The sequence below is a fragment of the Daphnia pulicaria genome, chromosome 7 (assembly GCF_021234035.1).
Source record: "Daphnia pulicaria isolate SC F1-1A chromosome 7, SC_F0-13Bv2, whole genome shotgun sequence".
In the NCBI taxonomy this organism is placed as follows: Eukaryota; Metazoa; Arthropoda; class Branchiopoda; order Diplostraca; family Daphniidae; genus Daphnia; species Daphnia pulicaria.
The window spans coordinates 1,090,944-1,102,769 of record NC_060919.1 but is presented as its reverse complement, the minus strand read 5'-3'; the positions used below and the strand labels follow the sequence as shown (position 1 = coordinate 1,102,769).

The window sequence follows — 11,826 nt, the reverse complement described above, 5'->3', positions numbered from 1 at the left end:
ATTTTAGTTGTGCGGATTTTTGCGTAATTTGTGAGCAATAAGAAAAATAATCAATTTTGGGAGTGAACTGTGAGTGATTTGTTGACTCACAAAACGAGAGGAAAAATGTGTGCAAAGATTTTTGACCTGTTCATGTTTTGTTCACTATCTGGGTGAACTCGTGCTAGGTGGGAATTATAACGATGGCCATATACCCAACCTGCAGAAGTTATCGTAATTTAACGTTTATTTTTAAAATACTTCGTCAAGAAAAACTATAGTGTTTTGATTAGGGATTGATTATCCACCGTCGAGTCCATCCTCTGAGGAAATTACTCTTCCAGTCGTCTCAGATGAATGAGGATTTAAAATACCTGTGGTATTGCTCGACGTAAGTCTAGTCCTTAACAATTGTTTTTTGTTTTGTTTTGTTTTCAATAATCAAATGTAACTACCAATTTATTCTAGTTGCCAGAATTATAACGACCTCCACACGGCCATATGCCCAACCTGCAGAAGTTATCGTAATTTAACGTTTATTTTTAAAATACTTTGTCAAGAAAAACTTTAACTATAGTATTTTGATTAGGGATTGATTATCCACCGTCGAGTCCATCCTCTGAGGAAATTACTCTTCCAGTCGTCTCAGACTGTCCTGATCCACTCGCTTTGCGTAATCCTCCAGTGGAAGACGACCTCCACCTAAAGAGCCTCTTTGGGTCTATCAGCGGGGACGAGGATAGATACGAAGCCGATCTCTTGTCCTCCCCACATGCCGGGCTAATCATATGCCATATGCAAATCTAATCAGAAACTCACTGGCACACAGCACTAGCAAATAAATTTCAGATTAGGGCAGCCATTTTTTTATGTAATGACCAACTGTCATTGACAAATCAAATTTTTTACTTGTAAAACTACTTGGAAATAACTAGTCAAGATGAATGAGGATTTAAAATACCTGTGGTATTGTTCGACGTAAGTCTAGTCCTTTTTTTTGTTTTCAATAATCAAATGTACCAAATTATTCTAGGTGCCAGGATTATAATGACCCCCCATGGCCCAACCTGCAGAAGTTATCGTAATTTAACGTTTATTTTAAAAATACTTTGTCAAGAAAAACTTTAACTATAGTATTTTGATTAGGGATTGATTATCCCCCATCAAGTAATTCCAGTCTTGAGGACCTTCCTACCCCAATTTTCTCAAGTCCTTCCTCTGAGGAAAATCCAGTCGTGTCAGACTGTCCTGATACAAGTACAGAGACAAACAAAAATGATGTGTAATACTATTTCTTAGCAAATTCTTAGTTTTTTGTTGACAATTCAACTAGATTTAAAAATAATGTTTGTTTGTTGATCAACAATCAAGCTGAGAACAGCGTAGGAGGCATGAAAACCATGGGGAATATTGAAGAAAGTGGCCAAGAGACCGCAGAACCCGAGGAAAAGAATGGAGGGGGGGTATTGATCTAGGGAACGTACCAGCTGGAGTGGTATTGGTAGGTTATTTGGTATTGCTCCACGTAAGTCGAGTGCTTTTCTATCTAAGTTTTTAAAATTTATCACTCTTTATCTTCTAGGTGCCAGGCCTTTAATAGACCTTCAACGTTTATTTGCATGATTTGTTCGAGCCACCGTAATATAAATATTATTAATGTTTTCCGCCAATATTAACTTTAATAATTTTAATAGGAGTTGATCCACCACCCTCAAGCTCATCCTCTGAGGAAGAGACATCTATTTTGCTTGTTTCCGATTACATTAGCACTCCCGATGAAGCAGAGGATGGTTAGTGTATATTTTAGTTTCTTTGTTATTTATTCGTTCTTGATTTTCAAGAAATGTGGTGTGGGTATAGAAGCTGAAGATGACTCTGCCAAAGCTAAAGTTGCAGAAGACATTGAAGAGGAAAATCCTGAAATCGGTGATGAGGGTGAGAACAATGAAGGCGTCCAAGACAAAGGGGAAAAAGACGAAATGGGCACAGAGGATACGGGAGCTGAAGGGAAGAATGAGAATCCTTGGTAGTCAGAAAGGAAAATTTAAAAAAGGTGAGTCCAAAAAGGCAATTGCCTTTATGGTCAGGCCAGTTGCCTTTCTGGTGGAGCAAGTTGCCTTTCTCATTTTTTGGCTCTTATGAGAATCGAGTGGGTCTAAAATCAAAGCGAACGTTAAAGATTTATCCAAAAGGGGGAAACAAAACGCGGAATTCAATATACTTAATAAATCGAACCAACGAATCAAACGATGGATTATTTCCAAGATTACTCAAAGCACTCAAAGGGAGGTAAAATAAGATCTCTAAATCGAAATTCATTAATGTAATGGACTGTAAAGGATAAGAAAATAAACAACACTTTAAAAGTTTTAAGAACATCAAGAAACACATTTTTCCGCATCACTTTGAATGTGGTGAAGGAAATTATGGTTTCAGTTCAAAAAAACGAACGCCATGTTCTAGCCTCGTGATCAGACGAATTGGCCAATATAAAATTATAGGCTAGAATATCGGTAAATCCAAACGAAAATTTCACATTTGGTTTTCTCTCTCACACTCACACACCATATAGAAAGTAACGGCATGGGCATGGAGAAAACTCTCTCCATACCCCTGGTAAGGGCAAAACAATGGGCGTCAAACTCTCAATAGTCAAAACTCAACCGCCGACAACAAAAAGAGAACTAGAAAATCGAATCAGAAACTCACTGGGCAACACAGTATTAGCAAATAAATTTCAAATTAGGGCAGCCACATTGACATGTAATAACCAACTGCCAAACAGTTCGTTCGTTCTATCGTTCTATTTTTTATTTTACAAATTACAACTTTTAAAACTTCTTGGAAATAACTAGACAACATGGATGAGGATAAAAAATGCCTTCGGTATTGTTCGACGTAAGCCTATTCCTTTTCAGTTTTGTTGTTTTTTTCTGATTTTTAATCGTTAACTATAACTGCCAATTGCCAAATTTTTCTAGGTGCCAGAAATACAACGATCCCCTTATGGTCATGTGCCCATTCTGTAACAGCTATCGTAATTTAACGTTTTTAAAAAAGATACAATGTAAAGAAAAACTTAACCATAATATTTTGATTAGGGATCGATTATCCACCATCCAGTGATTCTAGTCTTGAGGACCTTCCTTTCACAGTTTTCTCAGACACAAATAGTTCCGATGAACAAGAAGCTGTTGATGGTAAGACTACTTCTCAGTATGATCTTAGTTTCTTTCGATAAATCAAACTTTATTTTTTTAAATAATCTGTGGGTAGGATCTGAAAATTCAAGTCATTCTGAGCACTAGCAAATAAATTTATTTTTAAGATTAGGGCAGCCATTTTAATGTGTCACCAACTGTCATTGACAAATCGATTTTTCTACTTGTAAAATTTGGTAAAACTACTTGGAAATATCTAGCCACAATGAAAGAGGACTTAAAATACCTGTGGGTTTGTTCGACGTAAGTCTAGTCCTTAACATTTGTGTGTTTTTTTGTTTACAATAATCTAATGTAACTGCATAATAATTCTAGGTGCCACAATTTTAACGATCCACGCATGGTCATATGTCCAACTTGCTCTAATTATCGTAATTAAACGTTTTTTTGAATACTTTGTCAATGAAAATATTAACTTAAGTATTTTTATTAGGGATTGATTATCCCCCATCAAGTGACTCCAGTCTTGATCCTGAGGACACAATTTTCTCACCCAAAAATGGTTCCGATGAACAAGAAGCAGTTGATGGTGGTAAGACTACTCAGCGTTATCTTAGTTTCTTTCAATAAATCAAATTTTATTTTTTAAAATTATGTGTGGGTAGGATCCAGAAATTCAAATTCTGAGGCTGAGAACAGCAAAGGAGGCAAGCAAGAACCTGGGAATGTAGAAAAAAGTGGCCACCACGAGACCTGAAAAAAAGAATGGAGGAGGGGACGTATCGGCTGAAGTGGAGAGTGAAGATGAAGGCCCAGGACCAAGCAAATCCAGGAATTTCAAAAAGTTGCGTTCCGGAAAGCGTAAAAATGAAACTGGTTTTCCATTGAATGATACGAGTAGCAGTTCAAACGAACAAGAAGCAGAGGATGGAGGTTGTGGTAAGCATATTAAATATTCTTTAATTGATTCTAACTAATTCAATACATCAATTTAAAAGTGACGACAGTAAAAAGGGTCAACAAGTCACAGGAGCTGCAGGGGCAAACTTTGATAATGAGGATGCAGTAGAGGTCGAAGTGGAGAGTCAAAATGAGAAGGCTAAGAGCACACCCAGGTTAAGCAGTCAAGCTAAAAGAAATTTAAGAAAGAAAATTTTGAAAAGGCAAGGACGTAAGAAGCAAAAGGTTGAGTCCGACGACGATCTGGCGAAAAGTTTAAGGAGCACTGCAATAGTTCTGGTGAGTGTTTTTATTCTTTTGCCTTTCAACCTCCTCTCAGTTACCATTTTCTCTTTAAATTTGGTTCAGATGAAGGGCAGAAGAAGAGCAAATATTCAAAGAAAAAGTAACGTGATCAGACGAATTGGCCAATTTAAAATTATATTTTGTTAGGCTAGAATATCGGTAAATCCAAACAAAACCACTAATATTTAGAAAGTCAGGTAAAAACTATGGGTGTCAAAACCATGTGTGAAAAATCAACAAAAAAAGAAGACTAGAAAATCTAAACAGAAACTCACTGGCACACATCACTAGCAAATAAATTTCAGATTAGGGAAGCCATTTTTTCATGTAATGACCAACTGTCATTGACAATTTGCTGTCCTCCATACAAAATAGTATGGAATGGAGGATTGACGTGTAAGAGTTGACCAAAATGAGCACGTGAATTTCTTGACAAATGTAGGCGATGGCCTCTAAGGCTGCCTCTTTTCGATGTTCATTTGCTGGTTGAACCTGGAAAGCAAATCCTCCAAAGAAGTCATCTCAGAAGAAGGCTGTGTTCCCGGGAAGAGTTCAGCTACCGCAATGTAAGCCAAACATTGGGCGGCACAACTCGGATGAATGTTTTCTGTTCCCAAGGTTGAAATCAAACGCTCACGCACAGCCATGCGAGTTTCTTCGTCAAGTTTTGACCATCTCTGTTGACACCCTTTCTTCAGGGTCAAATCTTTAACAGTCAAACAGTTTTTCAGTTGGAGACCAGCAGCTTGACGAGCAATAGGTGAGTTGCTTGGATCAGCAATTACAAAAGACATATTTGAAATAAATTGACCCAAATCATCCTGAGCACACTTTTCCGAGGCATGAAAACCAAGGGGAATGTTGAAGAAAGTGGCCAAGAGACCACAGAATCTGAAGAAAAGAATGGAGGGGGGGATATTGATCTAGGGAACGTACCAGCTGGAGTGGAGAGTGAAGATGAAGGGCCAGAACCGAGCGCATGCAAGAGTTTCACAAACTATCGTTACGAAAAAATGGAAAAAGGAGGGGATCAAGTCGAAGGGGAGAGTGAAGATGAGGAGCATGAGGAGGCTAAAGGCACGCCTAGGTCAACCCAATCATAACGCAATATGAGGAAGAAGACTTTAAAAAAGCGGGGACCTAAAAAACAGAAAGTCAAGTCCGATGACGATCTGATTCTAATAACTAAGTCTAAGTCTAAGTCCAGATGTTGACGATTTACCCCTTCCCCTCCCTAGCAGATAAATTTGACTGCTGTTGTTATTTATTGTAGAGCTCCGGAAACTTTGCTCTACGCGTTGGCATGGATCTGACGTAAGGGACAGAGCTACCTATGAACCTATGTGTTCTGGTTTCCTTAGTGGACTCCGACCATTCGGTGGAGTGCATGCCAATTTTCCCAAATTCTGATTGACTCTCTCATCATACAGTATTGCCAAACATATATATCAACCCAGAAAAAAAGGTACTCTCATTTTGCAATAGGGTTGGTGCATGAATAAGGGATTCCTTTGAAAAAAATATCATTAGAATCAGTTTTTCACGCTAATTCTCGTGGTATTTTTTTTTTATTTTTAAAATAATAATTTCCCACCGTAATGTCATTTCAAAGTTTAGATTAGCTTGAAGCTGAACAGGACAGCTTGGACAGCTGAAGCATACGAGTTCTCTGCACCTCGGGCTTCATATTGCTGGCCACTAGACTATATGAAAAGGCCTACAGTATGTCCCCTGTTCTAAAGTGAAGGCCAGGAAAGCGTAGCTTCGGCTGTAATCCACCAGGAACGCGAGGGAGAGTAATAAAAAATGGCGACTAGGCTGGGTGGGAAACTGGTCAAAATTACACTTTACAAGATTAGGAATAACTCGGCCAATCTTATCCGAAATGTAAATTCCTTTTGGATTGGTATTGAGGGATGGCCGAGCAAACTTTTGGAAGAATTAGTTTTTTTTTTAAGGTTTGCATTTTCCCAAAAAGCGATACCAAAGACCCCCCATGCCCCCAAAATTGTTTTTTCATTTTGCTTTGCTGTTGTCAAATTCTCACGCCGACAGGAAAAAAATTTTAGTTATGACTTCATGCGCGTTATCACCCGTTCCCTTAGCAACAATGTTCCAGACTGTACTTGTCAACATGAGTTAGATTTAATGGGTCAAGGTATCCTTCTACGTTTTCTTATCGAGTTATCGACGCACGCAACGAGCTGTGGTACCTTATCAATTAAAAACAAGCGAAATCTTACCTGGATTCCATTTGATTTTTCATTGAGTTGCTCATGTCCAAAGCTTTTTTCGGATGCGTGGGTTTCTCTTTTTAGTTAATTCTTGATTGTCAACGCACAATATGCTATGGGAATTTAACAATTGTTGTGCTAATTTCATTTGTTTTCTACCTCTACCCATATATTAAATTGCAATTTGCATTCGTTTAATCATACCGACTCAAATCGAAAATTTCCTCAATCCTAGCGTGTGCTGGGTTACGAGCCTCTTCTTGAACTGCCTTCTTCTTTGAACTGCTTAAATTCGATTCATCATCTAAAACGCACGAAAATGCCTATGCAATAAATCCGTACATTGTTGTTGTTACATCTCTTGTCCGCGCGACGCGATTTACGTTTTCCCGCTCATTTTTTGAATTTCCCAGAAAAGAGGTTAGGGTCTGAAAGGGCATGTGGGGACGGATTACCACAAGGACTTTTCAAAAGCGTCACTAGAATGCGACACTAGAACGCCCACATTTGTATTACCGACAGAAGAACGTATAAATTTTAGTAGCGACACTGGGCCGGGAAACTTCAAAAAATCATAACGACACTAGAACGTGTCATGCGTCACTAGAACGTCCATAATTTATCGAGTATTTTTGTAGCAGACAAAAATGGTCAGACCACAGACCTAATGCTAATGGTTTTTCCGACTTAACTAAAAAGCCTTAAAACGCGTGCGAAAGAAAAATTGCGGTGACATAGCCTGCCGTTCAACGTGGATTATCTTTTGGTAAAATTGGTATAATTTTTTTGTAAGTTAATTTGTTGGGTGCGTAATTCTCCCCTATGTTAGCTTCTAAGCATAAGTATGGATCCTGTTTGTTCCTAATGACGGAAAAAGTCTAGAAATGTGCTTAAAGACTATGGAATTAGGCCATCCACTATGAATTTCAAGGTATGAGGATTACATTGTTGTATTTTATGTAAAATCATGTTTTCCCGTTTCTGAAACAGGTAGCCTATTCTTGAGCTGTAAGAATCTTCCTAAAGCTCTCAAACAACTGTGTCTCTGTTGTTGAACCCTAGACAGAGCTCTGCACTATCATACAAATAAAATTCTTTGGCAAATTTCGCAAGGAACATATTAATTCTCAAGATCATCTCAAGAACAAAGACCTTGATTATGGTCTGGGATGTTTGGTATGGAGTTTATCAGAGTGGCCAAGATATTGTTTGAGATTCAAGAATGACTTCAAGAATTTGATGAGTGGCCATCTGATGCCTGAAAGTGTTGTGCTTTATTCCAACAAGTGCCTCCAGCCAATCTTGAATATTCGAAAGGAATGGCATTTGTCTATGAATCCAAAGAAACCAGATTACGCACCAACTATTGGAAGAGGTGTGTGGAATGGAAGCCTACACTCCCATGACCTTTTTTTAGGGGGTTGTAACAGCAGTACAGCAAACGTTCAGATCTTGAGTAATAATTATAATATTATTGAATTAGACTAGTCAAATTTTTGGCTTGGTGAACATTATTACAATGGATGTGGATTTCCATGTTCCCTCTAATTGGAGCCGCCCATCTCGATTCAAGCGCCATGATTATGATCCAAGAAGTCCTGAACGGCCGTTCCCTTCGATCGGTAATAATTTACCCATTTGATTAACATTTGCCAGTTTTAAATTAACCTTTCTTCTTTATTTTATGATAGCGGCGAAAGCTTCTTACGAAGCTAAATCAAATTTAATGGGTCCGCTGAAGCTCCACCTTTTCTTGATACTCTAACGACATCTATGAAGACACGCATGTCGATGGATAAACTATTCTATCTTTCTAAATGCGTTGGAGGAACCCATTGCATTGATAATGTCCTCTTGCAGTTCAAAAAGGATCGAACTTCCGGATGGGTTATCAGTGTCCTTTCCACTTATTCCCGAACAATGATTAGACAAAACGCGTAGCGGAGTCATAGTGGACATTCAAATAGCATTGCCACTCATTCCCATAGGTCCTGTCTGTTCGCTTCAACCTTTCATTCAGTCACTTCCTTTTGCTGTTCCTGGATCTACTTTACTTGACGAACTTGTCGAACCACCGCCCTTTGACCAATGTTTATCAACGTCTGTAATGAGTTGCTTGGGGGAGGAATGTTGGTACATCATCGCCATAAGTTGCTGTTATAAAGATGAACGAGAAGAAAAAGGTTTGCATACTACTAAATTACATATAAAAATCGAAATACTGATTATCTTTGAATCGTTATTAGAACCTTTGCACTTCATTCCTGGTCACTGGTTTTACCTGTTTTGTGGATCGTCAACCTCCTTGTGAATCTGCTCATCACTTCACTGTAGTACTGGACAAATCCTTCAACTCTCAAACTTTGTCATTGTCCGTGCCGCAAATTTTCATCGTCGAAACTGTGGTGGCTATGCCGACTCGACCTGGAGAGTTTCATTTGTTCCTTCAAAAGGCCGCGAACAAGTTTTGGCCCAGCCCAGTTCAATATGCGATCTCAACCAGTTTTTAGCAACTTCCAATGGAAGGATTTGGCCATTCGTCTTAAACAACAGTTCGATCCAATCCAGATATCGGCCAAATCGTTCACTCCAGTTTTGGCTCATAAACTCATCCTTTAAAAGAATTCGACGATTGAAGAAGTCATGGCCGAATTTAACCAGATTTACTTGGATGAAGGAATTCTAAACCAACGGAAGAGATTCCACGTCAGAAATATATCTGCGCCAGCTGCCAGCGAGTGATCACAAAAGCTTGGTTAAATTTATCAAGGAAATCTAAGCCCCGGACCCAGAATCGAACCAGTCGAAAATGAGTGTCTCCTTTCGCTACCTGACTACGGTACCTTATCTGATCCTGCCTCTAGTCAGATGGATGTCTTCTGCTGGTAAACAACCAAACAACAACATCAAGAAAAATTAATTAAGTTTCTTATCAAGCGTTTTCCAATATTTTTGTATTGTTTCAAGTAAATAGGTGATTGGCGATTCGTGGATTTCGGCAGCCAACTCATTGCCTTTCAAAGATTCACCCTACGTCTATCCTTGGCAAGACGCCTATACACAGTCAAAAGGAGTTCGTCATTTCCATCGTGTCACAGTTGTCTTCGTCAGCTGGACCATCTTCACTGTCTGCTATACATTTCAAAATCTGAACCTTCTTTGAGGCAAACCTGCCCGGGCCCAGGCTGACTAAACAGACAATTAACTCTGCTATAGAAATCGCTGATCGCATCGATGGCGTCCGCTCTGTCGCCAACGGGAGTAGCCGAAAAACGTTTCCAGGTCACGCGGTAAGCATTTTTAAATTATTCCGTGCTTGGTTACGCCCGAAGTTTTGTTGGCACGGGACAACGTTTTTTTTTTTATTTTTCAAAAAACAACCAAACAAAGAAATCTTTATTCACTTACGTGAGAGAATTTGATGAATAGCTGAATACTTTGATCGAAAGGAACGGGTAATACCTTTGGCCGTTTTCACATGGGAAACTACCGATTCGATTCTTGACAGTCCGCCCACCCACCTTCCCGAGGATCGTAAAATTTGCCACCTTGTCCTGGCATTTCGATGCTCCCTCTTGGAATTTTGATTTAATCAAAGCGCTCTCTCCTCAAACAAAAAATGTTCCTCGTTCAAGGTTCACCATCCCTCATACCGGTCTATCACAGCAGTAGTCAACGTTCGAGTACAACGGCATACATACAAAATTGTCCCACGTCTTAGGTATTTAGTAATTTTGAAACAATAAATAATAAGAATAAAATAAAAAGCATATCGAAAATATTTATGAAAAACATAAATACTTAATTAGGCAAATTTTTTAAAAGTAAGTAGAGTCTCGTAGCACAAACACTAAATACCTTGCTTGATTCCCACGGCTTGCCCGTTCATCATCTATATGGTTGGAGAAAGCGAAAGAAGTCAGGAGACACATCGCGACTATCCCGAAACTGAAATGCTTAATGAGCTAATTTTTAAGTTTTATTCATGAATTGATTGGATTACTAAACACATTCCTCGAATTCGTTAACTGTGATTTTTCATACGAATTTTCACTTCGTGTTGAGTGTAAACTGAACATTTTGTATTTCACAGTTCACAGTTGCGACTTTTGCCGCTTTGGCTAATTGGCTCTTCGCAATTGCAGAAATGCCAGATGCGGACGTTTTTAATTGCAAAACTGAAAATGGCAATGTTGCAGTGAAAAAATGTCGATCCTAACTTTATAGAACTTTTATTTTTACATAAGTTATATATTATATTTATAAATACGTTTCACATTGCGGCATCTTTGGTATTATTAGGCCTTCGCAGATCAATACAGAAACCCTTTAAAAAACCATAAATGTAATTCGAATCGTAATCCCACTCTTTCAAGCATGTCATTGGATGCCGACCGTTAGATGGTGCACTGACTCGTTGTGTCCGTCGACTAGCGCGTAAAGTTTGGAATATCATAATTCATATGCGACTAGTAGATGGCGCGGGCGTCGCACAGTGACACAGTGTAAACTGTAGTCACTGTGCGAAGTTTGGAATATCATAATTCATAAATGGCTGTTGTAAATTTGGCTTTGCCATGCAGCCCATGCTGATGTGTGTTATCGCTTATCCGTTTGATATCTATATAACCTAACAAGGCTCATTGCTGTTTGAAAACTTTATTAGTTAATTTTTAGTCAACAGTGTTACAATTTTCGGTTTGTCACCTTAATCTTTAATGCTTATGTCTCATACATCGAACGATAACGACTAAAAGTCCATTCTCAGAATCTGGTGGTAAGAGCCCTTCGTAGTCTGTGGTTAGGGTTTCGATGGGTGTTATTAGCGCCCAAAATGAAAACTTGAATAGTTAAGTTGCTAAATGAAGTATCCATTTAATTAATTAATTATTATTCATTTCATTTAGGAAATCTCTGGTTCAATTGACTTAAGTATGTATGGCTTCCGAGATCCAGGTCAGTTATGAGAAAACTCCATTGATGGCAGCTCTGTACATGTGGCTGATGAAGCTGAAACCTACCAGCAAATGAGTAAGTCATTTTATTATTATGTAGCTAGTTAGTGATTAGTGGAAAAGAAAACCAGTTTTTTACCATAATATTTACAGCCCAAGTTTACTCTAACCTTTACGAGTCTCTTGGTTTTTGTTCCCAATGCATACAGTTTAGACTGGTTTAGACCAATTGATTCCTTATTCTTTGATAAA

The 11,826-nt window shown here is 38.6% G+C and overlaps 1 protein-coding gene across 3 annotated transcripts in view; it reads left to right on the top strand.

Annotated features, from left to right (window-relative positions):
- The first annotated feature begins 9,824 nt into the window (after nucleotides 1-9,824).
- The window catches only part of LOC124349699 (charged multivesicular body protein 7-like), a 36,762-nt gene continuing 34,760 nt past the window's right edge, over nucleotides 9,825-11,826 (top strand). Inside the window, exons 1-2 of one of the 3 annotated variants that reach the window (XM_046800491.1) lie at nucleotides 9,825-9,909; nucleotides 11,527-11,650. The gene's annotated coding sequence lies outside the window, so the exon portion shown is untranslated. Of the gene's footprint in view, nucleotides 9,910-11,192; nucleotides 11,397-11,526; nucleotides 11,651-11,826 lie in introns of those variants that run through there. The other 2 variants (XM_046800490.1, XR_006920307.1) reach the window with 2 other exon arrangements.